The sequence below is a fragment of the Triticum aestivum genome, chromosome 7D (assembly GCF_018294505.1).
Source record: "Triticum aestivum cultivar Chinese Spring chromosome 7D, IWGSC CS RefSeq v2.1, whole genome shotgun sequence".
Taxonomy (NCBI): Eukaryota; Viridiplantae; Streptophyta; class Magnoliopsida; order Poales; family Poaceae; genus Triticum; species Triticum aestivum.
This window is the reverse complement of record NC_057814.1, coordinates 31,848,291-31,872,819: the sequence shown is the minus strand read 5'-3', so window position 1 is coordinate 31,872,819 and position 24,529 is coordinate 31,848,291.

Below are 24,529 nucleotides of genomic sequence, written 5' to 3'. Positions count from 1 at the left end.
CGTCGCCGTGGTCACCTAGCTTGACGGTGGCACGTGGTAGAGGTCGAAGTACGCCCGGCAGCGGTCGAGCCAGAGGTATGGCGCGCTGCCGTCGAATCGCGGGAAGTCATGCTTGGGCGGCTTGATGTAGTTGTCGTTGTGGCGATGTGGGTGATGGCACTGGTAGAAAAAAGCCCTTTAGTCCCGGTTCGCAACAGCCTTTAGTCCCGGCTGTGCAACCGGGACTAAATATGCGCGACTAAAGACCCCCCCCCTTTAGTCGCGCCTCTTACGGACCGCGACTAAAGGCTTTAGTCCCAGTTCTTGTGGCTGACCGGGACTAAAGGCCCGTCCACGTGGGCGCCAGTGGTCCGTCGGGGCGGAGGACCTTTAGTCCCGGTTCTCGTGGCCAACCGGGACTAAAGGCCTGCTCCCCAGGTTTAGGGTTTTAGCCCCCCTAAACCTGGTTTCTTTTTAATTTGGAGTGTTTTATTTCTTTTATATTTTATTTTGTGTTTTATTTTAATTTTGATGAAGTTTCAGTACACATATTCTACGCTACTATATACATGCATATGAAATTTCAAACAAGAAGAATTCAAGAGGAATATATAATATATATTCAATCTCGGGTGACCATATACAACTTCGAACAAGTTTCCATACACAATTAGGATGGATGACCATATACAACTTCGAACAAGTTTCAATCTCGGGTATGCATATAAATTTCTTCGTCCTCGGTATAGTGTTCTCCTTTAGGATTGATGACTTCCCTCATGAAAAATCCTGCTAATTCTTCTTGAATTTGTCGGAAGCGAGCTTCTGGACTAAGCCTCCTCCGCAAGTTATCCGTCGCGTTCCGCACGCTATCCGATGCCTTCTGCTCAGAGGTGTGTCTCCGGATGTTCTCACAAACATAGTATCCACATAGATTGGTCCCCGGTGGCTGCTTATCCACATTAACTAACCTTCTGAAATCTATCTCATGTTTGAATTCACCGACAATTTCTTCTGAGAACCGTCTCCAAACCCTACAGAGCAAAGAAAATTAAATGAACAAGGGAGTTATTAGTTACTTGATATTAGGAAATGAACGAAAGAGACCGATCGATATAGAGCTCAAATGATTGAAAATAATTACTTTTGCAGCATTTTTCTCATGTCGGCCCAACGCTTTGGATCCGAATCCATAGAGTCCATGATTAGAACTCTGGAGGTGTGAAGTTCAATATTTAGCAGAATCCAGTGGAACATGCGGACACGTTACATGCACAGGCATGCATAACTCATCGATTAGACATACCATGCATGGAGTAAACAAAAGAGAATGGGCACAAGAGAGAAACACTCACCCAAAATGGTAAGGAAATAGAATATGACTTTTAAGTTGATGCTTTCTAAGAAACTTGTACAAGTCTTTCTCCACGTCTTCGGGGTGATGTTGTAACACATGTCCATTAACGATATGTGGGTCAATGAACCCAACATCATGGATGTTTCTTATTTTGCATTCCCAAATCTTCAATCTGCATAATAGCGTACGCAACAATATAGTTAGGACAATATATATATATATAGTGCAGGCAATGAAGAACGAGATGAGGTAGAAATAAATCACTTACAGAACGTAGCAACTCAGCATAGATTTGTCGAGGTCGCGCAGATTGAACAGCTGGAACAATTCACTCATATGAACTTGTACAGAGTACCATTTGGTGTGATGCTCATCTGTAACATCCGCATAAACATATTCTTTGTCGGCCCATGTTATGAATTGCTTGTACCAACGTAGCAGATTTCGCATTTGTGGTGGTAGACTCTTTTCCCGCGCAGGCTCGACGAGAGGCCCATTCCGCACATATTGTAATGCTATCTCACATACTGGCGCATCCTCAAGGCCTAAGAAGGCAGGAAGAGTCAAACCCATCTCGGACGCTTGTTTCATGGCACTCGCTATAGTCAATCCAAGTGCTGCCGCAGCTGCTATGATCTCAGGGTCCTCTTCCGGACCGGCTTTCACTATGAGCGGGGGGGTCGATTGTTTCTTCTGCATCCCGAGCTGGTCAACTTGTTTCCCGCTTTTTTTAATTTCTTCTTTCTCCTCCTTCAATATTTTTGCTTGCCTACGAAGTTCATGTCCATAGTCGTCAGGCATATTCAGCTCGGCTTGGGACGGTGTCGTCAAAAAATCCTTAGCCCACTTCTTTTGCTTCTCAGTGAATACTTGCTTGGGCTCAGGCTCTTTTATCGCCTTCATATCCGCCTTCCATTTCTCATAATCAGCAGACGCGGCCAATTTGTTTCAGCTTCACTAAGTTCCCCAGGCCTTGTGAGGAGAGGCTTCAGTGATGGCTCCGGTACCCTTGTGGTCTTAGGTACATAAGGGTCCGGGTTAATAGTCCAGGAGCGGGTTTCCTTGCTGTCCGCCTGCTTCTGCTTCTTCGCCGGAGGTGGACTGGGGGGCGTCGTACCCGCCGGAGGAGGATTGGGGGGCGTCGTACCCGCCGGAGGTTGTGGATCGGGGGACGGCGTCGAATGGCATGAAGGAGGTGTAGGTGAACCACCACGACCACCACCGCCACCACCACCATCGGAGGGGGGTGGACTTGCTAGCCTTGGCGCCTCGCCTGGAAATACTATGTACTTCTTTTTCCATAGAATGATCTGGCGCTTGACATCTCCAAGTCTTCTCTCCCCTTCGGGTGTCGGTTTGTCAATCTCCAGGTCCTCAAACCCTTGGACTATGTCTTCCATCGTGACACGAGCATAGCCATATGTAATGGGGTTGTTGTGGTGGAGTGCTCCAGGTGTACAGGGTAAAGCACTGCCGCTAGCTACCTTCGTGGAAACGTTCCCCATAGGATAATGCAGATCACATTCTTTCATCTCCTTTACATCATCCACGGGGTAGTGAGGCTCCGGTGCACGAATCTCGATCATCGGTGCACTAGCACCAGGCGGGGCATCCGTGGAAGCCACGCTGCTTCTCCGCTGCTGGCTTCCGCGATCCGCTTCATGATCTTCATGCGGCCCTGCAGCCAATTTTTCTTTTACTAGTTCATGCACGGTCTGCTTCAACTCATGGAGTTCCGATGCAAACTTCGTCATAAGATCTGCATCCCGGTCCGTCTTTCTCTTACGGCTTCTGTAACAGTACGGGTCATTGTCCTGGGAAAACCCTACTTTCCACGGAACTTTGCCTTTGCCTCGTACACATCCTCCGTGTTCATCATTCCCGAGGGCTGTTGCCAGTGCGTCTTTCTCTCTGTTGAACTTGATCAAGCCCTCTTGAGCTTGGGTCATTGCGTCAATAAGGGCTTGGGTGGGAGCAAACTGTCTCTGCCGGTGAACACACACCCCTGTCTCCGGGTCTAGCGATCCCCCATGCCCGTACCACCAGCTTTTGGCCCTTGGGTCCCATCCCTCTGTACCTAGAGGGATTCCTCGCACCCTCAGGTCCTCCTCCATCTTCTGCCACCTAGGCTCCGAAAGGCGGTATCCTCCTGGCCCCATAATATGATGGAACTTTTTCTTACTCGCATTATCCTTATTTTTTTCGATATTTCCTTGAAATGCTCCGATTGCTTTTGCCTCACAAATTCTGGCCAATCATCTTTCAGTTTCTCATGTTGTCCATTCAAATCCGGAGTCTTGCCCTTGTTGACATAGTCACGGGTTAAATATTTCTTGAAGTTCCGGAATGCTTTGCCCATCTTCTGAAGAGTGAACTCTTTAACTAGCCTCCTCCTCTGACGTCCACCCGAAACCTCGTTATCGAATTCATTGACTTTGTTGTATTCCGGAGGTAGAATTAAATGTTCCATAAGCTTTCTCCAGCAATCCTTTTTCGTTCTCTTGTCGACAAAAATGAAACCAAGACGTGCCTTCTTTGGCTCCTTCCATTCCTGGACGGTGATCGGGACGTTGTCTCTAACAACGACTCCGCATTGGTTGATAAACTTTGAGGTGTGCTGTAGGGGCTTGCCGGTTTCCCTGAAAAACTCAATGGCATATGTTTCTCCTGTTTTCATCGCCTTGGATTTGCCACGCTTTGTCGTACTCGATCCGGAGGGCTAAAAAAAAAAGAGAGTCGCGCGCGTTAATACATATGTATTCACATTTCAGTAAGTTTGTATCACGAGAGGCTCAATGTATATATATACCTCGCCGGAGGTGGTTGCTACATGCAATTCGAGATCGTCGTTTGTTGACGGTTGACCTCCGTCGACAATGTCCGTTCCTTCACCTTCTTGATCATCGACAATCTCTGTTCCACCGTCAAGGTTCAGAAAAGAAGAGACTACATCCTCTTCTTGCTCATATTCTGAGCCCGGCACATAAGGAATCTCGTTGTTGATGATGCCCATTAAATAACGTTCAGCCTCCGGATCCCTAAGCGGCTCGGCTCTATCGTCCGCCATATGTCACTCCTGCATGTAGTAAAAATTCTTTAAGTATAAAGGAATTAAAAAATAAGATTAAGGGGACATAGAGGAGGAGGAATTAAAAAATAAGATTATTGAGCACTGCCAAGTATTTTGTTTTGTTTTCTTTGTTTTTCTTTTTGGTTTTCATTTGGTTTCTTTCTTCTTCCTTTTTTCTTCTTTTTTTCTTCTTCTTCCTTTCTTCTTCCTCTTTCTTCTTTCTTTCTTCTTCTTCCTTTTTCTTTCTTCTTTCTTTCTTCTTCTTCCTTTCTTCCTCCTTTCTTCTTCTTTTTTTCTTCTTCCTTTTTCTTTCTTCTTTCTTTTGGTTTTCATTTTTTTCTTCTTCCTTTTTCTTTTTTCTTCTTCCTTTTTCTTTCTTCTTCTTCCTTTTTCTTTCTTCTTTCTTTCTTCTTCTTCCTTTCTTCTTCCTTTCTTCTTCTTTTTTTCTTCTTCCTTTTTCTTTCTTCTTTCTTTTCGTTTTCATTTGGTTTTCATTTTTTTCTTCTTCCTTTTTCTTTCTTCTTTTTTTCTTCTTCCTTTTTCTTCTGTTTTCTTTTGTTTTCTTTTGTTTTTCTTCTGTTTTTTCTTCCTTTTTTCCTTTTTCCTTTTTTCTTCTGTTTTTTTCTTCTGTTTTCTTTTTTCTTTCTTCATCCTTTTTCTTTTGTTTTCTTTTTTTCTTCCTTTTTCCTTTTTTTCCTTTTTCTTGTTTTTCTTCTGTTTTTCTTTTGTTTTCTTCTTCCTTTTTTCTTCTTCTTCTTCCTTTTTCTTTCTTCTTCTTCCTTTTTCCTTTTTTCTTCTGTTTTTTCTTCTGTTTTTTCTTCTGTTTATTTTTCTTCTGTTTTCTTTTGTTTTCTTTTTTCTTTCTTCTTCCTTTTTCTTTTGTTTTCTTTTTTTTCTTCCTTTTTCTTGTTTTTCTTCTGTTTTTCTTTTGTTTTCTTCTTCCTTTTTTCTTCTTCTTCTTCCTTTTTCTTTCTTCTTCTTCCTTTTTCTTTCTTCTTCTTCCTTTTCCGGCGGCGGGAGGCGCGGGAGGACGGCAGGCAGGGGCAGCGGGCGGCGGGCGGCAGGGCGTCGGGCGGCGGGCAAGGGCAGGGGCTGCGGCGGGCAAGGGCACGGGCGGCGGCGGCGGAGCGCTAAGGGCAGGGCACGGGCGGCGGCGACGCTCACTGGGGACGGCGGCGGCGGCGCGCAGGGCTTCGGCGTCGGCGTCGGGGCAGGGCTTCGGCGTCGGCATCGGGGCAGGGCTTCGGCGTCGATCGGCGTCGGGGCAGGGCTTCGGCGTCGAGAGAGGAGAATGGGAAGTGGCGGAAACTGCTAACTGCAGTATATATAGACATACCTTTAGTCCCGGTTGGGGAGGCGGACCGCGACTAAAGGTACCCTTTAGTCGCGGTTGGCCACACCAACCGCGACTAAAGGGTACCTTTAGTCGCGGTCCGCCTCCCCAACCGGGACTAAAGGGTTTTGGCGCCGCTTTCGTTCCCGCGCAGAAAGAGCCTTTAGTCGCGGTTGGGGACAACAACCGCGACTAAAGGGTACCCTTTAGTCGCGGTCCGCCTCCCGAACCGGGACTAAAGGTCCTTTTTCATATAAAATAAAACTAATTCATTTTAAAATCTTAAAAATACAATTATATATCAAAAAAATCAGAAAAATAAAACTAATTCATTTTAAAATCTTGAAAATACAAATAATATATCAAAAAAATCAGAAAAATAAAACTAATTCATTTTAAAATCTTGAAAATACAAATAATATATCAAAAAAATCAGAAAAATAAAACTAATTCATTTTAAAATCTTAAAAATACAATTATATATCAAAAAAATCAGAAAAATAAAACTAATTCATTTTAAAATCTTAAAAATACAATTAATATATCAAAAAAATCAGAAAAATAAAACTAATTCATTTTAAAATCTTAAAAATACAAATAATATATCAAAAAATTCAGTTCATCGATCCCTTGAAGGTTTGACAAAAGGTTCGATACATCATTCAGTTCATCGACCAAATACAAAGTTTGGTACAATAAATTATTACACATCAATTCTTCCCTTGTGTCCCTGCTTGCTTACGATTGTGCCATATCCATGGAGCATCCTCATCATTTAACTTAATGCTTGGGTCAGTGTTCACTTTGAAGGGCGGAATTTCACCAAACATATTATAATCTTCTGACATGTCTGTCTTGTCCTCCACTCCCACGATGTTTCTTTTCCCTGAAAGAACAATGTGGCGCTTTGGATCATCGCATGATGTAATGATCTTTTTCTTATCTTTCCGTTTCCTCGGTTTGCTACTCATGTCCTTCAAATAAAAAACCTGAGCGACATCTTTGGCAAGGACGAATGGTTCGTCAAGGTAACCAAGATTGTTGAAATCCACCATTGTCATTCCGTATTGATCGTCCACCTTTACCCCACCTCCTGATAGCTTGAACCATTTGCACCGGAACAAAGGGACCTTAAAGGAGGGTCCATAGTCAAGTTCCCATATCTCCTCTATGTAACCATAATATGTGACCTTTTGCCCATTCTCGGTTGCTGCATCAAAGCGGATGCCACTGTTTTGGTTGGTGCTCTTTTTATCTTGGGCGATGGTGTAAAATGTATTCCCATTTATCTCGTACCCTTGGAAAATCGTTATAGTCGAAGATGGTTTCTTGGCCAACATGTACAGCTGATCTCCAACATCATTGTCATTCATTAAATGTTTTCGCAACCAATTGCCGAAAGTCTCCATGTGGGCCTTTCTAATCCAGGATTCAGGCTTCCCCGGGTTGTCCGAGCGTAAAATATTCTTGTGTTGCTCGAAGTACGGAGCCACAAAGCTGGAATTTTGCAGAACTGTGTGGTGTGCTTCAGTCATAGAATGACCGTCCATACATATCGTGGATTTCCTTCCGATCTTGCCTTTTCCACTTAGTCTCCCCTTGTGCCGCGATTGAGGAATACCAATCGGCTTAAGGTTAGGAACATAGTCAATACAGAACTCAATTACCTCCTCATTTCCATAGCCCTTGACGATGCTTCCTTCTGGCCTAGCACGGTTACGAACATATTTCTTTAATACTCCCATGAACCTCTCAAAGGGGAACATATTGTGTAGAAATACAGGACCGAGAATGGAAATCTCTTCGACTAGGTGGAGCAGGAGGTGCGTCATAATATCGAAGAAGGATGGTGGGAACACCAACTCGAAACTGACAAGGCATTGGACCACATCGTTCTGTAACCGTGGTAGATCTTCTGGATTGATTACCTTCTGAGAGATTGCATTGAGGAATGCACATAGCTTCACAATGGCTACTCGAACATTTTCCGGTAGGAGCCCCCTCAAAGCAATCGGAAGCAATTGCGTCATAATCACGTGGCAGTCGTGAGACTTCAGGTTTTGGAACTTTTTCTCCGCCATGTTTATTATTCCCTTTATATTCGACGAGAAGCCAGACGGGACCTTCATACTGCTCAGGCATTCAAAAAAAATGACCTTCTCTTCTTTGGTAAGAGCGTAGCTGGCACGACCTTGAAACCATTCCGGATGCCGGTCATCTGGGTCTTTCAAAAGTTGCTGGCCCTGCCGTGCTTCCTTTGTATCATTTGTCTTCCCATACATGCCCAAGAAGCTTAGCAGGTTCACGCAAATATTCTTCGTAACATGCATCACGTCGATTGCAGAGCGGACATCTAGGACTTTCCAATATTCTAGCTCCCAAAATATAGATTTCTTCTTCCACATGGGTGCGTGCCCGTCAACTCACCGCGGAACTGATTGTCCGCCAGGACCCTTTCCAAAGATGACTTTCAAATCCTTGACCATATCAAATATCTCAGCACCAGTACGTTCCACAGGCTTCGGCCGGTGATCTGCCTTGCCGTTTAAATGCTTGCCTTTCTTTCTTACGTTATGATTTCGGGGAAGAAATCGACGATGACCCAGGTACACGTTCTTCTTACAATTAACCAAACGTACACTTTCAGTCTCATGTAAGCAGTGCGTGCATGCATTGTATCCCTTATTTGTCTGTCCCGAAAGGTTACTGAGAGCAGGCCAATCGTTGATGATTACAAAAAGCAACGCTCGTAGGTCAAATTCCTCTCCTTTGTGCTCATCCCAGACACGTACACCAGGTCTGCCCCACAACTGTAAAAGTTCATCAACTAATGGCCTTAGGTACACATCGATGTCGTTCCCGGGTTGCTTTGGACCTTGGATGAGCACTGGCATCATAATGAACTTCCGCTTCATGCACAACCAAGGAGGAAGGTTGTAGATGCATAGAGTCACGGGCCAGGTGCTATGGCTGGAGCTCTGCTCGCCAAAAGGATTCATGCCATCAGTACTTAGACCAAATCTTATGTTCCTTGCGTCAGCTGCAAAATCTTTGAACACTCTATCGATCTTTCTCCATTGCGTTCCATCAGCGGGGTGTCTCAACTCCCCGTCGGACTTACGGTCCTCTTTGTGCCATCGCAACGACTTGGCATGCTTTTTGTTCATGAACAGACGTTTCAACCGTGGTATTATAGGAGCATACCACATCACCTTGGCGGGAACCCTCTTCCTGGGTTTCTCGCCCTCAACATCGTCACCAGGGTCATCGCCTCTGATCTTATAACGCAATGCAGTGCATACAGGGCATTCATTCAAATTCTCGTATTCACCGCGGTAGAGGATGCAGTCGTTAATGCATGCATGAATCTTCAGAACCTCTAAACCTAGAGGGCAGACAACCTTCTTTGCTTCATACGTACTGGCGGGCAACTCGTTATTCTTCGAAAACATATTCTTCAACATTTTCAGCAAATTTTCAAATGATGAGTCACCTACACCTTCCTGTGCCTTCCATTTTAGCAAATCCAGTGTGCAACCTAGCTTTTTCAGACTATTATCGCATCCTGGATACAACGACTTTTTGTGATCCTCTAACATGCGATCCAAATTCTCCCTATCCTTGTCAGTTTCGCAGCATCTCCGTGCATCAGCAATGGTCCGACCAAGATCATCAGCGGGCTCATCATGTGCCTCTTCTTCACCTTCACCTAACCCTTCCCCACCTTCAGCATCATCCTCCATGAAAGTATCACCGAAATGATCATGATAGTTGTCATCGATATCATCCCCTTCTTCATCTTCTTCCATTCTAACCCCTCTTTCTCCATGCTTGGTCCAACAATTATAGCTTGGCATGAAACCGTGCTGAAGCAGGTGCATGTGAACGTCTCTTGAGGAGGAGTAACCCTTCTGATTCTTACAGACAGCACATGGACAGATAATAAAACCTTGCTGCTTGTTCGCATTTGCCACTACAAGGAAATCTTTCAAACCCGTAGTGAACTCGCCGGAGAGTCGGGGACCGTACATCCATTGCCGATTCATCTGCATTATTATTATATAAAGTATATAATTAACCATCATGCATTTGTTAAACTAACTAGCTAGAAATAATACAAATTAAACAATGAACTACACACATGCATATTTTATCAATGACACATGAAAGGTTCAAGTTGCTAACCGCGATCGCGGAGGAAAAATAAATGAGAAAGCTCAAGTGTGGCTCGGACACTTCATATCATGTTTGTTTCAGGCTCTCAGGCATTTCATCGAACACCTTGTGTGCATAGGAGGAACCAAAAGCAAACCCACCACCCCCTTCTGAAAATTGTGAAGTGAGCTGAGTCCTATATATAGGGATGGGCCTTCAGTCCCGGTTGGCCTGGCCAACCGCGACTAAAGGCCTTCGGGGACCTTTAGTCCCGGTTGGCCAGGCCAACCGGGACTAAAGCCCCTCCCGTCCGCCAGCTGTCGACCGAGCGCGCTGGGCCCAGATAGTTGGTCGCGGGTCTCCTCCTGAACCGCGACTAAAGGCCCCTTTTGTCGCGGTTCGATTGTTTTGGGGACTAATGGGGGCGTATGGAAGCCTCTTTTTCTACTAGTGTGGTGCGCCTCGCTTGTCTGGTTGTACGGCTGGTGCTGGAATTGGACGCCGGGTTGTGGCACCGTTGCCAACGGGGGCTATCGCTAGTCCGAGAGGCGCGGGGATGCCGGGGGCCCGTGTGGTTGCTGCAGAGCAGGGGCCTGCGGGCGCGGAGGATGTGGTGGTGGTGGTGGGTGGATCACCGTCGGGGATCCCGATTCCTGCGGTGAGGGGGGGCGCTCCAGCGCCTTGTGGGTTTCATCGGCGTCCGCCTGCGTGAGGTCGACTTGCTTGGCGAGGGAGCGCAGATCCTGCGAGACCTGGGTGTTGAAGGCGATCTGGGCCTCGAGCCGCCTGTCGCTGTCGACCTTCTGCTCGTCGAGGCGCGCGAGGATCGTCTCCATCATGGCCTTGCTGCTGGTGGTGTTCCCGTCCATGGACGCCAGCAGCTGCCGGGTCTGGACGGAGGTCTTGGATGGTGCCGTCTCGCACTCCTGCTAGATCTGAATCAGGAGGCAACAGAGAAAAAAAAATTGGCCAGGATTTGTGTCTCTGATTACCAATTGTAACGCCCCGATCTGGATTAGGAGCGACCAGGGTAGGCTGCGGATCGGATCGGGAGGGGAAAGGTGAGAAGGCTTGGAGAAGGGGATGAGCGAAGGGAGAGTAGGTGAGGAAGAGTAGGTGAGGGAAATCAGATTACTTTCAATCAGCATACCGATACATCCCTTCTCCAGGGTTTAAGTACACATGCTACACCACTGGCTCCTGGCCTCTTACACGCTTACAGGTGGAACCCACTCATGCCTACACTTGACCATGCCAACTGGCAGTCACGCGGTGGCGTGTACTACCGCTGTGACACCACCACGTTCTTCAAATATATAGCTAGTAGCCACCGGCAGCTGGGGATCTCATATTGTCTAAGATAATGGTGCTACTGCCAAATAATACGATTAGATGTAAATTTACTATTTCTGGCTGCCATGCCTATTTGTCGTGCTGCGTGGTCCACATGCATGGTGCTCATAGTTTTAAGTACCCCGCTATAGCGTTTGGAGAGGGACAAAATAACTTTTTGAACTTTTTGTTAAAGTTTAGCGAGATTTCACCCTATTTCTATAAAAATTCCATATCTGGCCTTTTTTTTATGACGCCAACATCCATGGCATTTTGGTTGTATGGAAACACCATGGTCCATTGCCTTTACCACCGGGCCAAACGCTAGGGTTCGTGGCGTTTCGCCATCTGTCAAAAATGTCATGTCCCATGAAAAATTGCCAAGAAGAAAATGCCATCCATGCAATAAAAACGCCATGGGTGTTGGCGTCACGTCAGAAGAGGATATTGTTTTTTGAAAGGACGTCAAATCTTGCTAAACTTTGACAAAAAGGTGAAAATAGTGATTTCGTCCTTTGGAGAGAATCGATCAAGTAGATCGTTATATATATGCAAATATTCTCGTCTATTCTTGTGTACTAGTACCAACCTGTGGTTGGTTGGTTAGAGGACAATGATATCCCCAGCCCATTAGGGTTCAAATCATGATGCCCGCATTACTCCTAGACTTATTTCAGGATTTTCAGCGATGAGAGTACAGTGAAACAAGACATTATCATCGACTACGAGGTATCCATGGTGAGTTCGTCAATCGCAAGATGATATGTCGGCTCAGTCTCTATAAGGTGTTCATGTGGGTAGCGTATGCGTGTGTGTTGATAGGGATGAGTCTATGCACGTATATATAAGCGCCTGCGTCGGTACTGCGTTAAGTACAATTCTAAATAATTTAGGGCGCTGATAACGCCCACACGTGTGGTGGGAGCAACACCCTCCCACACAACCTATAATACACAGATTGCGCCACGTCACCGCATGCATGCATGTGGGAATCTTTTTTATTTCCAGTTTTTAAAGTGTTTTATCTCTTAAACGAAAAATCCGATTGAAGATCCGTTTTCACAATCAAATCCATCGTGACGAGATCTTTGAAACTGGATCTCATATCAATATGTTTCGACAACTTTTTTTGGGTTAAAAGTTGCCATGTCTATTGCACATGAATTGACATGGTGTTTACACTGAAATTGCCATGATATGTTTCAGCTATTTTTTCTTCTAGCTTTAAAAGTAATTTTTCCATATTATATAGCGAGGAATTAAGAAACTAGACTTGCATGAACCATAAACTAAAATTGCCATGATACATGCACTAAAAATTGCCATGGTTCATACAAAAGTTAATTTTCATGGTCAAAGTACTGGAATTTCCATGGTCCAAATACTAAAATTGTCATGATCTATAAACAAAAATTTCCACATGGCAACTTTAGTGTAAACACTATTGCCACTACAGTGTAGACATCATGACAACTTTTGGCAAAAAGAAAATCGTTGAAACATATCAACATGTGATCTAGTTTTGAAGATCTCGTCGAGACGGATTTAGTGGTGAAAACGGATTTTTATTTGGACTTTTTAATTAGGAGATAAAACATTTTTACGCAGAAGACCAAAAAGAGTCCCGCTGATGTCATCTGTTTTGAGGTGGCAAAATGAATGGAACTTGAGTCGTTTGGGCCATGTTGCTTCGTGCCACACGTGTGGGCTTTATCGTTTGGAATAATTTATACCGCCTTGTGGACCACGAGCATGTCCAGCATAAGTTGCTTGCCACCAAAGACAGCTCATGCCACATGGTTGATGGTTGTTGGCTCCCACAGCTCATGGATCGGAATCGGATACTTATCTTTTTAAGGAAAGCTCACCCTTCATTCATGAGAGCACAACATCTGCCAAGGATTCATAAGAAAATTTACGTACATGGGTTACCAATTTAGGGAGCACATCAGAAATTAACTACAAATCAATTCTAGTTGAATTATTTCTGTGAATGGACAATACATGACTATTGAAAGACTGGTAAAAAATCATGCCAATTCTCGAGCTGGGTATTTGGCAAGTGTTTATACTGAACTTAAGTTTCAAATGCTCATTTGCTGTCTATGAGACAAAAATTCGTTTCATATAGAAACAATAGGACCAGGACTCTATCCAAGGTGTACACGAGGCTCAATATCATCTAACACCAGGTACAAAGACACAGCAAACAACTGAGAAATACCGGATCGTCATGTGCCAGTACATCATGGGTGCTAGCCTCTCGTTTTCTTTTCTTTAATTTGGTTCTCTTAAGATAGTACAATAATTATTTATTGGTTAGTCCCTCCTTTTCGGTTTATAGGGCTCAAATCTAAAATCTCATCAACCAATGCATTTTGTGAGTGGAGGAATGTATCTCGTACTTTACAAAACTACCCAAATTAAACTCATGCATTAATTTAGATTAATTGCAGTGCATGCATGCTTGGTCACTAGATGAGTAGGAACATTTACATGCATTGTTGTGTTTCTTTTTAATTCTTGCATGCAAAAATTTAATGCGCCTCGAAAACTAAAAATGTGATGGAGACGAGTCCTTTAAATTAGAAAAACAAAAAAATTGAAATAAGCCCTATAAACCGAAAAAAAAAAGTAGTATTCTACTTGTGGAGCTTGCATCTTGATCGAGGCCCTCTAACATGCGCACGCAACTGCTACGTGGCTCCTTCAATTCCAACAAGAAACTCTCTGGGACCTCTCAAGCTAGCAAGTCAAACTTCGTGGAGAGGCTAGCTAGTGATTAATTAACCCTTCCCGTACGATCGGATCGGATCGGATCAGATCAGATGGGCATGAACTGTCAACCTTGATTCGGTGGTCGGTGATTGATACGCTACGGTCAAATTACGTACCCTCACTCGCTCAGCGCGCTGACGCTGCCTGCGAATTATGCTATAAATAGACGATGCGTGGCCCAGGATCACCACTCATTTGCAATGTTGTTCATGCATTTCTTTTTGCGATGGTTATTCCTATATTGTGTGGACTCAAAAATTGTTTATAAATATAGGTAATGTTTTTTTAACACAATACAGTCGAAGTTGCTCACATACACGAGCATACACTAACCCGTATGAATGCATGTATCACGCGCACGCTATCCCTATGAGCACCTCCAAGAGACCGAGCCTGCATGGCATCTTGAGAGTTTACGAAGTCACCACAGACGCCTAGGAGTCGATGAGAATGCCTCCTCCCGCTGAACAAACATTACAGAAAGCCTGAAATAAATCCAAGAATAATGCGAGCAACAATGTCAAGTTTAGGACTTGAACCCTCATGGGTTGGGGATACAACTATGCTCCTAACCATCCAACCACAGGTTGATTCGCTAAATATAAGTAATGCTTCTATGCCATGAATGCATGCGAATACGTTTGATTCGTATGCTTCTTTTTCGCGTCGTCTGAGTTCTTACTTTCAATCCTTTAATCCTCTTCATTCTCTATTCATTCCCCTTATATTCAATTTATTTCTTTTGAGCGATTTATACTCATCAGTTCATGTTGTTCTATCCATTCCCTGCTTCTCCCCATCCTCTTTGCCATGAATATTCTCTACACTCTTAGTGCCTACCTTTTGTTTTCCTATGATACATGATAGCATCTCTCAAATATCTATCTTTCGATTTGCCAGTTCAATCCTCGTATGATCAAATCTGAAATTTTGGGAAGAATTTAATGCCTTCCTTAAAGAAAAATCTTTTAGAGATTTCTTTCTTCCAACTGCAATGAATTTTCAAACATTTGATTTCATTTTCACTCCCACGGTTGTCGGAACTAGACTACCTTAATCATCGATGAGCCTTGCTCCGGTGCACCCCCCTAACTCAATTTCCTAGGGGTATTCTTGACCCCGCCATATAATTTTTTCTCCGGCCCGCCGCTGCCCATATCCAAGCCCCGTAGCCCATATCCAAGCCCCGTATAACCCGTATGACCCATATGTATGTATACGGTGACATCCCGAAAAAAAAAGGATGACACGACCCCACGACCAGGTAGGACCTACCGACGGCCGATCCATCAATCACGCAGCTCAATCAATCACGCAGCTCCATCATTCACGTAGCTCCTCCATCATTCTGGTGAGGTTCTGTAGGAAATCGGCGGCGGCGATCTTATCGCCGGCGATCTCGTCCGAGAGCGCGCGTGGCACCGTCGTCAACCTCCAGCGCTCGCAGGTACCGAATCCCGTTTCTCCACGTTTGTCTCGCTCGCGGCAACATCAAACGAACTGCCGCTGTTTTCGTCGTAGTGGTTAACCTAGCGGGGCGGGTAACCTAGCTTTCTGGCGGTCCGGGCCATCGCAGATCTTGTTCTGGTAGTGCTGCTCGTCGTGATATACACAGTGATCATGCGGGCTAAAGTGGGTTTCTTCTTTCTAGGGTTAACCTAGCGTCGGTTGTCGTCGGTTGTGTGCACGACGGCTCTGTTATTTGATGCGGCGGCTTACCTAGGTATCCGGCGATCCAAAGTAATCACGACTGGTGCCGTGGACTAGGAATCCGGCGGCGCATGTTATCACGGGTAGCGCTGCTTCTCGCGATCCAAAGTGATCACGTACTGGATTCGTGGGACGTACCTTAACGCCTCTCGGTGTGGAGAGGGGGGAGGATCCATGGGCGATCAGAGGTCGTTGGCGTCGGTTGTGTGCACGGTCTGAACGCCCTCGGTTGGGGCGCTCTCCGGTTGGGGTAGTTTATTTAACATCCGTGATCGTGCGCTAGGTGTTGTATATGTCAGCATTGATAATGTTTGCACATGTGATCATACATATTAATTGTTGTAGGAAATGGCGGACGATGAGTTAACTGATATGATGTATGACATGGAGTTTGGAGAACTGATGAAAGACTGGATAGAAGATTGGTCAGATGATGAAAATTCAGATCGTGGAGATAGGTCAGAGAATGCGAACGTATTGGAAGATCTTAATGTGAGTGGCATTATCATGTTGCAATTTTTTGGTGGCATCCGACAATATTATATTTTGAAAATTTATAGATGGATGAACATGATGATGGTCAGGAAAACAATGAGCATGATGATGGTGTGGAAAACAACTCGGAGATCTCGAATGAAAATTACATTAGTCAGGTATGGAAGTGGAATTTTTTGTTGGCATGCATGCAAATTGAATTAATCCTGGAATATTATATGATAAGTACTTATGTATTTGTGTTATATTTTTCAGCTCATTTCCGAATGTCATAATGCGTACGACTATCATGGTGAATCCGACGCGGAGACAGGCCTTGATGTCGAATCATTAGATGCACCTGATTCTGGGGAGTCGCTGTCGTCGGTCATCATGAGTGAGGTATGTATGTAATCAATGTTGTATGGAAGTAATGTTATACCATAGAAAACTGTTTTCATGGCTATGTTATGATTGTGTAGGTGACAGAAGATGAGGGGAAAAAGAATGTCCAAGATACTGCTAGTGCAGATGATAAGAGGGATATGTTCATGCAGATAATACAAATGACTTTTACGTCTCATGAGGCTGCGTATGATTTCTACAACAGCTATGCTAGAGATAATGGTTTCAGCATTAGAAAGAATAGGGTCAGATATAGCAAATCCGAGTCACGTCATATGCGTTATAGGCTGTTTGTTTGTTCCGGACAAGGAAAACGTGATAGCAGGTTGCTAACCGAGGAAGGACACAGCCGTAGGCTCAGACCCGAGACACGCTGCCACTGCGAAGCGCACCTGACCGTGAAGCTTGACCAAAAGCGTGGGGTTTGGTATGTTGATAGTTTTGAGGACAAGCATAGCCATATCTTGGCAGGACCGGACGATGTACCTTTTCTTTGGTCCCACAGAAAAATCAAAGAGTACCAGAGAGCTGAGATACTGTCCATGGGAGCTGCAGGGATTAGAATTCACGACATGATGGATTCCTTCATCAGCAAACATGTATGGTATGGCGGTGTTGGTTTTACCAGGCGTGAAATATACAACCTTTGCGCCAGGGAGAAGAGGAAGCTGCTTTCAAAAGGTGATGCTGCCACAGTCATAGGCTCATGGCCAGTAGGAAACAGAGGGATCCTAGCTTCTTTTTCGAGTACAAGCTAGACAAGGAAGGACATATGAATAGGATGTTCTGGTGTGACTCCCAGTCTCGTCATGACTATGAGGACTTCGGCGACGTGCTTGTATTTGACAGCACGTACAAGATGAACCAGTATGGTATGCCATTCATACCCTTTGTTGGTCTTAACAATCACCGGAAGACCACTGTTTTTGCTTGTGCCATAGTTTCGGACGAGAACGAAGAGACATATGTGTGGCTGCTGGAGACTTTTTTTAGGTCCATGTGTCAAAAGATGCCGAAGAGTGTTATCACGGACGCCGACGCTGCGATGATCAAGGCAATTCGCCAAGTCTTGCCAGACATGTGGCACCGTATATGTACGTGGCATATAGAAAAAAATATGAAGATTCACCTCAGTCACAAGTCCTTGAAGGAGTTCCAAACTTTTCTGTACTACAGCACGTCCACGTTTGAGGAGAGATGTCACGCATTTTCCAAAAGATGGCAGTCGGAAAAAACAGTAACATGGTTGAGACGGATGTATAAGAAGAGGAGACTGTGGGCCGCGGCTTATCTGACAGAGGGTTTTTGGCTTGGCATGAAAAGCAACCAGAGGAGTGAAAGTCTAAACTCATGCCTCCACCTCCACCTAGACGGTGAAATGACCCTGGTGGATATGATTTTGCACTATGAGAACGCCGTTGTACGTATCCGTGAGAATGAGGCACGAGATGATTGCACGGCCTCACAGAGTTTACCGGTGCCAGTTACTAGCTCGATGGAACTTGAGATAGCTGCTTCTCACGTCTTCACTCCAGCAAACTTCTATATGTTGCAAGCTGATCTTAGGAAAATTGGCGGCATGGAGATTGTAGAAATAAAGCTCGGAGACGGATCACAGCAGTACATCGTGACCTGGAAGAATAACCAGAAGAGCCGTTTTTGGGTGGAGTACACTCCAGTAAATTCCGCGGAAACTATAAGGTGCAGCTGCAGAAGAATGATTCGAAAGGGTCTAGCTTGCAAGCACATATTCCATGTACTGAAGTACTTGAATATATCTAAAATACCAAAGTGTTTAGTTCTTGTGCGGTTCACGAAAGACACAAGGTTGGGACTGCCCGCGAGGCGCACAAGCGATCTGTTGGGATTTGGATGGACTGGAGCAGCTGAAAGAATGAAATATAGCCAGGTCAGTGTGTTGGCTTCAGAAGCTATGCATGCAGCATGCAAACACCCAGCTTTGTGGGATCAGTTACAGGAGAGTTTGAAGACCGTGATAGCTAAGAGCCATGAGTATGATCAGCTAAAGGAAAATTTGAGTAAGAAAACGGTTGATCTTAGTACTTGTGCAATTGAATATGTAGACGATGGTGAAGGCAACATAGTTGAAGTTCAAGATCCTATTAAAGTATCAACGAAAGGTGCAACTAAGGTAGATGAGAACCGCCCTATGTCGAAAAATGGTAGGCCACTTTCGTACGACGAGATCAGAATCAGGTGCGGCGCATGCAAATTGCTAGGGCATACTAAACGCAGCAAGAAATGCAAACTAAATAAGAAGTAAGTTTTTGTACGCATTGTAGGTTATAATTGTTTTTAACTTGTCATTCATTAACTTTTCCTGTTATCATGTGCAGAAGCGTGGTGGGCGAAGAAGAGTAGAACAGTTGCTAGAGTTATGTTAGGATGAATCCAGTGATCTAATAGTGAGGTGTTTACAATGTGTTACCGCATACATGATACATGATATATACTATTGCAAGAGGCCAGGACCTTGAGATAGTGCTTGTAGCATATATGGACTAAACAGGAGGCAGTCACTAGGGACTTTAATCATGGAAAATGGATAGCATTTTAGCCATTGTAATAATGGCATCTTTTGTGTTGTCCACTCTAGTTATATTATATTAGAAAACTAGTCAATACCCGGCATGTTGTTGCGGGAATGTTTTGCAATATATTCATAGAGAAAACGTTACATGTAACATGTATATGTTGTTGCGGGAATCTTTTGTTTGCATGTTGTGGTGGACCTTTCTCCATACATGTTGAATGACGAGGTGGCAAACTTGCATGTTAAGAGAAATAGGTTAGTGGTGGCTAGTTGTTTAGATATAGAAGATGTAATTATGTGTGGTAATAATTAAATTTTTTTCACTCCTTTGGTTCACCACCATTTAGATATAGAAGATACCAGCTCACTTTGGTCAATAGTATAGACTTCGTACCAAAAACCCACCATTTTCCCCTCATAAAGAAAAGAAAAACCCACCATTTTATGGGTTGTAGTGTAACTCGGGCCGCTTGTCGCGATGACGTGGAGGGGGTGACGGATGCAGTTAGACGGCACGACACACGGCCGCTCCCGTTGCCGAGCCCATTTAACAATTTTTATTTTGATTACAGCCCGTTTAAATGGGCCGCGCTGGCCACCTGGTCGGGGCGGTTCTTCCCTCGCGATCTCCACACGTGTTCTATCTATCCACTGCGACCGCTGCCGCCGCCGCCACCGATCCACGTCTTGCCGCCGGTCACGTTACGCCATGGTTTCGTGGAGCGACGAGTCGAGCTCTTCTTCGGACGGCGAATCCGTGACTAGCCTGCAGGTACGCTCCTACTATATAATCTCCAGATAGTGCTAGGCTTAGGGTTAGGGTTCTTCATTTTCGGTCTTTAACGCAGGGCGTTGATTTGTGCATTATCTCTGTTGTTTCGTTTAGCTTCCTACGACTATCCCTTGCTATAAATGGAGTGGCATTGCTCACTATCTGTCTTCTCGTTGTCTGCATCAAGAACCTTGCGTCAGGCTAGTTGCTTTTGATTCCTTGGACACTGGCAGACGTTTTCTTGCCTGTGGTCAGAAGGTATGTTGTTCCGTACTGTAAATATATGTTTACATTACCTCATGCTCGATTTACTTTGCGGTAATCCATTGTTCTGCCCAAAATTGCATACAATTTCAATTAATTTGTGCATTTACAAAGTTCGTATTTATGTTGTCTTTTTTCCGCGGTCTAATATTTGAAGACGTACAAGTAGCATATAGCACTTCTTATCTGAGCTACAGAAAAGATTATGTATTCAAGATCGATACGTGCATACAACAAATGCACGGCTTTTTCTTAGCTTGGTCAACCAAGTCATGACAAAATGGGCGTGCAAGTGAGACAAGTATAAATAAAAATTGAGAATATGATTCGCGCAAAAGGAACTATAAACATGCACAAACAAAAGATTGATTCCTCACTATTGATACAACTGCAACACCATGATCGGCGAAGAGGCTATGAACTACTCCACGCTTCTGGTTAATCTATATGCACTATGTATGCTGCCAAGATAAATAGATGGTGCACATAGTGATCATGACTTGATGCACAACGATGTTGGACCATACTGCTATATTGAGTTGTTTACTGCAACAGAACACATCCTTGAAGGTAAACACCTTTTTTTTTGCATGGACCTATAAAGATACAGTGCAATTTATTTACTGGTGTGGCTCTTCCTAGTTGCGTTGTCGTTTTCCTTTTGTTGGAAACCAAACCTAGTGATTCACTTCTAAATATCCCAAATGGTTTTGATCATGTTTCCATAAATATCAGATGCATCGTAGCTCTTAGTTGTAGATATTTGATGATTCTGCATGATGCAAATAACCAACTTAAAATATTATTTTTAGATAAGAGTATTATGTGCAACAATACGGCCAGAAACAAAAACTATATTACATACACAAAAATTACAAGTCCCGTGCATGGTGTATGAAATCACGTAGAAAAGTCCAAAGAGTTATTTTTTTGTGAGAAAATTTTAATTTGTCATGTCTTTGCTAAAAAGTGCATTAGCACATTTGAGATTGGCTCAAACTTATATAACTATTCACCATACCATTTGTAAAAACACCGATGAATTAATTGTAGACATATGAAGAACCTAAAGCTTGCGAAACTATTTTAATTGGCTATGCAAATCGTTATGATGAAGTATCATATTAAAACATATTATTTTCTCCCATATGAGAGCTGTGTTTCGGAGTTCGTGCGCATCTGCACCAGAGTGAACAGTAAACTAAAAAAACAAATTCACACAAATCTAAAATCTTTACAAATCAAAGATGAGAAACTCTTCTAGGAGCATATCATCTCGGAATCAGATTTGAATTTTGGTTCTCAGACGACATTTTGTTTAGTGAGTATATCGATCCATCAAATACAGCTGAAAAAACATCACCACATTTGTGTCCTCCCATCTGCTTGTCTAAAATGGAGGGGCCAATTTTTTTTGCAGTTATGGCCCAGAAAAGCAAATAAATCCTTTTAATGTGTCAATAGCTATATGCTCATGTAATCACTAGATTGATTTGCCATTTATGCCTAGTTTTTGTCCCTATCTGGAGGTACAACATCGTCGTCAAGAGACAACCACTCCATCTGCACATAATTGGATTATCAACAATGGATACGGATGGCTGACCTATACGTATCATACACATATGCTGCAATTAATATCTATAAACAGTATTGAAAGAAATAATGATTGCAGAAAGTAAATTAAAATATATTATAAAACTTACCCATACAAACATGCATGCATTTTCTCTTCAGGCGGAAGTTGGTCTTTCAGTTTTGGCGAGATCAAACACGATATCAGCCCGTTTAGATGGGTAGATCAAACACTATAGTGTGCTTCCTTATACACCGAGTAGAAATGTGTTCAACATTTTCCGTTCTTTATGTATTTGAATATATATGGTACTCCAAGAAATTGTATATAGTTAGATAACACCAACCATTTGTAGTGTTTTTGATTGGTCAGTCGTTGTGATACGACTTGCATGCCCCATCCACGGGCCAAGAAAGCGACCATCATTCATTATGTAGGTCGATCAACTTGTTTAGAAAGCTGTGAGGCAGTGGGCGGATAGTGATGGCGTGCAGCGGTGGTTCTCATAGTAATGTGTATGTGACCGGTTGACGAATACTTACATATCGATACTTACATAGCGATGATTCTCATAATAATGTGTTTGCGCCCATCCGTTGATCGGTACTGATTTGGTTGTAGGTAGAGACGGGGATCTCTTAGAGTGCAGTTCATATGTGGTAGTAATATTAGATCATATGTTGATTATTGTATACTGGTCTTTTGGGCGATTCACCTTTGGGTATCTCTATTTCAATTTTGTTTTCAGAAGGACAATTTGAACCACATGTTAGAGAAAGGGTAAAATAAGCATGTGCCCCGGTAAAAACAGGTTTGGCTTTGCCTGGAAAACATAAATCCATGTTAATCGATTTACCGCCGCCTTCCCATCAACCCGGCCTCTAGAACTGACGCCTCCCACCAGCACCGCTAGTATCGCGTTTCCCGAGCCACCTCCTTTACCTTGTTGTTGCCACATCAGCCATCCCTCCACCCTGCGGAATTAAATCACCCCCAAAATAGCTGCGCTATTTGCTGCCTTGAAACCTTGCTGCTACGCTATAGCTGCTGCCGCAAAATTCTCTGCAAATCCATGTAAACGGCTCCAAAATCAGCAAAGACCTCGAGAAATCCCACTTGAAAAATTGATGCTATTGCCATGATTGCCGCTATGGCGGCAGCTACAGCGGCCGCTATAGCTGCTAGAAGAGGCTGCCTCGAAAACATATGTCTCCCACAATTTAATCTTTGCGCCTACACCCTCCCCCCTCACACACAGACACGCACACACACGCACACACACACACACACACACACACACACACACACACACACACACACACACCCTCTCTCTCTCTCTCTCTTTTTCTCTGGCGTCGGCGACTATTCCGCACCTGCACCCGTCAACCCTCGGTCTTCCCTCCGGCCGCAATGCTGTAACCACCAGGTTCAATTTTATGCGATTGACAATTAACAAACACGGTAAAACTAATAATGCGCCCATACCCTCATTGGTAGTTCAAGGTGCGCGCCCGTCCCCACCCTAGTGGGTTTCTGTGGGTCGTCGAACCATAAGTAATTGGTTTACCTTATATATTGTTGATTGGTTTCGAGATAGCTTATTGTTTATGACGAACGGTGATTTGCCTTATATAACCTTGATCGGTGAAGGACATAGCATATATATTGCTTCTGTAAAGTCTCATCTTCCTTGATCATAGTAATTAGCCAGACCATTCAAATACATTATTAGCCAGTATATTAGACTCATATAGAAAAAATCACACTTCGCTCCTCTTTTTTTTTCCTCTCGAGATAAGAGAGAACAGAGAAGCATAATTATTTGGAAAAGGATGCATTTTTGAATTGCTTCTAGATGACACACACTCATTGTTCAGCCTACAATACTCGTCTCCTGCTAAACCGTTTGTATGCTCGTGGCTGGGAGAAGGAACTTCAAGGCTTCAAGCCATCAGAGGGGTGGTCAGGAGAAAGGAAACAAGATGCAGCTGATGACTGGTAATATAAGTTGTGTACTTATTCGTCTACTTCTGACAAATTGTACTTGACACCTTTTCTTTTCCTTTTCTTATTTTGCGATGGGTCTCCATATATGCTTTACTAACTACCCACCTAGCAAGAAACAGAAAGGGAGTTCTGTTGGCTAGCTATCAAGAGCTAAATTACTACTCCCTCCTTCGGAATTACTTGTCCGAGAAATGGATGTATCTAGATATATTTTAGTTCTAGATACACCCACTTTTATCCATTTTTGCGACAAGTAATTCCGGACGGAGGGAGTACATGCTAGCACAGATACAAACAAGAAATGCTAGCTTCAAGATTAGGAGACATCGGGAAGCAGGATGATGCAGCTGGGCATGCTGGTGCAGTTTTTTGCTTGGTGTCAGACCGCTGTCTACTGGCCAGTGGCAATGGCAAATTGCATTTTTACCGTGCAAAATTAGCAGTGGACATGATCGACAGAATTTTTGTATGCATGTGTGTTGAGCATCGATGCGGGTGTAGACTACTGGGCCGTCTGTCCAACTGAAATTGAGATGAATGATTTCTATTCTCCCGATACCGAGCCGCGGTGTAAATGTTTATCTCCTGCAATATCGTGCCAGGAATGTTACAACATAAGGGTTACAATGTGAGGATCAAGGAAGATAAAAGAAAATCAAAATAGAGTAGGTTTGGTTTGTATCGCACCAAATCTTGTTTAACATGATGAGATCAACCTTCTCAAACATCCTCCCTCAATCATAATTTGTGCAAGTTGAGATTT